We start from the raw sequence: 4,676 nt of genomic DNA, 5'->3' as shown, positions 1-4,676 counted from the left end.
TCTTAAACCTTAGAACCTTAATTTCTACTGAAAACTAAGAAGTAACCAACTCTGAACTGTTATACCAGCATTCTTTAAATTTATATACTTATGAATATACTTCATAATTTCTAGAAGCATGTTTTTTTCCAATGTAACAAAAACAGACCCCCCCCCTTTTTTTTTTTTAGTTTCTGTGTAATAAGAAGCCAACAGTAGATAAACCTATGGTGAGTAATTAACGCTTCAGTATTTTTTCTCATTAGGAAATGATTTAGATGTTTGATGAATTTAACTACTCATCATTTAACCTAACTCAGAGAAACTTCAAGGTTTTAGGTTACCAGAAAGATTTTGAAAAACTATTTAAGTCGACATAAATATTGATAAAAGTACATTTATACAAACTTTTATCTTGCTTACATCTATTTAATTCACTTGTTCTTAATAATTAAGTTTTTGTAGGTAAAGTCAGCCATTATGCCAAGCTATTATTTTATTGTTGACAGATCTTGCATAAGATAATATAAACTTATTTGGCTAGTAAACACTGGTAAAAGTTTTATATTTAATGTTGACAACTCTAAAGACATGTAAGCTTTAATTAGACGTTCAATCTTAATCTGGCTTTCATATCAAGTATTTTTTGAGATCACATGAGCTTATTGAATAACATTTGGGTTAGTATCTATCTTTCTGATGGTTTTAGAGTGCCTAATCCTTACAGGTGCTTGCCTTCAAGTCAACTAAACAGAACTCTTGTACAAACTAAATCTAGTAATACCACCCAGGGGGAGAAAATACCACATATCTACACACATAAACATACAGACAGAATTCAGCTACCTTACTGCCTCTGTGTAAAAATTACTGCCTTTAAATATATACAAAATTCATTAATTATAAAAATTCAGTGTGAATTTATTTTTCAGGTAGATGGATAAGTTAGGATTATCTGTCGAGATGCCTAAAGCTTTTACTAATATTTGTGAAGACACTTAAGATTTGTATTTGTCCTTACCAAGTTAAGTTCTGAATGACCTTTCTCCTCTTTTATTTGTATTTATTTACTTTAAGAATTACTTCTCTGGGGTTCCAGTCCAAGGTAGCAATGCAGGAAGACCCTGAACTCAAACCCTTCTAGACATACCAAATCTAAACCTATCTGCAGAGTAATGCCTCCTGAAGAAGTACTGAGGCTGACTGAAAAGCTTCTGCTCAACAAAAAATAGACCACAAAGAGAGCAACATGAGAGACAGACACACAACAACAAAGGGAACACCCCTGATGCTGTGAACTGTAGTGAGGGAGATACATGTACCCTGGGGGACAGAAAGAAAAAAAAAAAACCACGGATTAAAAAAGCAACCAGAATATAAAAGATCCAGCTCTAGAACTTTGTCAAACAGAGGTAGAACTGATGGAACTCTCTCTCTGGGTCTGAGGAGCTGGCAAGATCCATGGTTTACAGTTTCTCTCTATCTTAACAGTGCATACGGGAAGAGGGTCTTGATGCCATAGCAGGCCTGCTGCCTCAGCAAGCCCTTGACCCTAGCCTACACTAGCTCCAGATGCCTGGGGACACAGAAACATCTACAGTTTAAGAGTAACTAGGATATAGTGGAACTATCCCAGAACCCTTCCAACTGATGCGATAGCTGCTGGAACTCTCTCCGGGTTGGAAAGGATGGTGAGCACCATAGTTTATCACAGTCTATCTTGATAACAGGCTCTGGATTTCATAGCTGACCTACCACTTCACTCAACCCTGAGTCCCTAGCCCACAGCATCCCCAACTGTCTCACTAAGGCAGCTCAGCATGGTACATACTGGGACACCTCTGGTCAGCACTCACTACAGCTTTATCCATCACACCAAAGTAATACAGGCACAAAGTGCTGGAGCACTCCAGACCTGTCAAACTTTGGCTATCAACTGATTTTTCAGCAGAAACTTTGCAGGCCAGAAGGGAGTGGCATGATAAAATCAAAGTGCTGAAAGGAAGAAAAAACTACAGCTATGAACACTCTACCTGACAAGGTTATCATTCAGAATGGAAGGAGAAAGAGTTTCCCAGAAAAACAGAAAGGAGTTTTCTACCACTACACTGGTCATACAATAAATAGTAAGGGACTTATTTAAGTGGAAAATAAAGGCCACAATTAGAACAAAACTATGAATAAAGATATATAAAATACGACAACATATATAAAAATGTGGAGGGGGAAGTAAAAAAATTCTTTAGAATTATTCGGACATATATCAATCAACTTAATACAACAAAAATAAAGAGAAAGCCAAGCATAACACTACAAAAAGTCCTCAATCACAAGATAAAAGAAAGCAACAGAAAAGAACTACAGAAAAAGAAATTAACAGAATGGCAAAAAGTACATTATACTTTTTGCTTTATACTACTTTATATGTGAATCGTATGAATATTCCAATCAAGAGATAAAGAATAGTGGAATGGATAAAAGAACAAGACCCATCTATCTGCCATGACAAGAGACCCCCTTCATACTTTCAGGCATACACACTGAAAAATGAAAGAATAGAAAAAGAAAAAGTGCATGCAAATGGAAGGGGCAAGGGGTAGGGAAAGCCAGTGCAGTAATACTTCCATCAGGTAAAATAAACTTTAAAGACTATAAAAAGAAACAAAGAGGGGCATTACATAATTAAAAAGGGGTCAATCCAACAAGAGGACACAACAGTTGTAAATATGTAATATCTATGCAATGCAGCATTAGAGTACCTAACTGCAGAAACCAAATATTATTAGACATAAAGGGAGAAACTGATAGTAATACAATGATAGAAGACTTTAATACACCACTTATATCAATTATTTCCAGTCAGAAAATAAGTGTCTTTGAATGACACATTAGACCAAATATATATACAGCACATTTGATCCCAAACCAGATATATACAGCACATTTGATCCAAAAACAACAGAATACACAGTATTTTCAAGTCCACATAGAACATTCTCCAGGCTAGATCACATGTTAGGCCATAAATCTCAAGACATTTAAGAAGACTGAAATCATATCATCCATATTTTCCAACCAAAGTAGTATGAAACCAGAAATTAATCACAAGGAAGAAACTGGAAAAAAAAAACAACACAAAATAAGAGGCTAAATGACAGGCTATTAAATAGCCAATGGACCAATAAATAGGAAATGAAAAAACACATGGAGATAAATGAAAATGAAAACCCAACAGACCAAAATCTTTGGATTGCAGCAAAAGTAGTTCTAAGGGGGAAATTTACAGTAAGACAGTGATACACAGTGGTGCAGTTATATCTCAAGAAACAACAAGAATCTCAAATAATGTAATTTTGCATTTCCAGGTAATAATAACAGAAAAACAAGAAAGCCTAAATTTAGTAGAAGGAAGGAAATAATAAAGATCAGAGCAGAAACAGAGACAAAAAATAGAAAAAAATCAATGAAACAAAGAGCAGACTTTAGAAAAGGTAAACAAAATTGATAAATCTTTAAGCAGATTCACCAAAAAAAAAAAAAAGAAAAAAGAAAAGAAAGAAGACAGAAATAATATCAGAAACAAAAGAAGAGTAAAACTAACAACCAAAAGACATAAATTCATAAGATTATACGAGAATACTATGAAAAGTTATATGCCAACAAATTGGATACCCTAGAAGAAATTGGTAAATTAAAACATGTAAAGAGGAGTTAATACCTGTTATTTTCAAACTATTTAGAATACAGAAGAGAAAGGAAAACTTCCAAGTTCATTCTGTGAGGTCAGCATTACCCTTATACCCAACTATCCAAAAATTACCAAAAAACTACAGGGCAATGTTTCTAATGAACATAAGAAATAAGATATAAGCAACAAAATATTAGGAAACCAAATTCAACAATACATCAAAAGGATTATTCACTATGATCAAGTGGGATTTATTCTGGGGATGCAAGTGTGGTTCAATATTTACAAATCAATAAATGTGATGCACTTGCGTTAACAAGAAAAATAAAAAGCATATGATAATTCTAATAGATGCAGAAAGAGCACATGACAACATACAATATTGATTCGTGATAAAAATTCAATAGACTGGGTTTAGAAAGTAACATACCTCAACATAATAAAGACCATATATGAAAAACCCACAGCTAACATTATACTTGGAGAAAAATTGAAAGTGTTTCCTCTATTATGTTCAGTAACAAGACAAGGATGTCTACCTCACCACTTTTATTCAATATTGTGCTAGAAGTCCTAGGCACAGCATTCAGACATACAAACTTCTAAGGAGTAAGTAAAACTGTTACTATTTGTAGATGACAGGATACTATAAGTAGAAAACCATAAAAACTCCACCAAAAGGCTATTAGAATTGGTAAATGAATTCAGTACAGTTGCAGGATACAAAATTAATATACAGAAATCTACTGCATTCCTATATACTAATAACAAAGTAGAAAGAAAAATTAAGAAAACATTCCCACTTATAATTACACCAAAAAGAATAAAATACCTAGGAATAAAGTAAACTACGGAGGTGAAAGACTTATATGATGAAAACTAAGAAAACAGTGATGAAAGAAACTGATGATAGAAACACATGGAAAGATAATTCTATACTCATGGACTGGAAGAATTGATATAGTTAAAATATCCATTATCGGGGTACCTGGGTGGTTCAGTCAGCTGG

Source organism: Lynx canadensis, chromosome B2, assembly GCF_007474595.2.
Source record: "Lynx canadensis isolate LIC74 chromosome B2, mLynCan4.pri.v2, whole genome shotgun sequence".
Classification (NCBI taxonomy): domain Eukaryota; kingdom Metazoa; phylum Chordata; class Mammalia; order Carnivora; family Felidae; genus Lynx; species Lynx canadensis.
Note: the sequence above shows the minus strand (reverse complement) of the source record.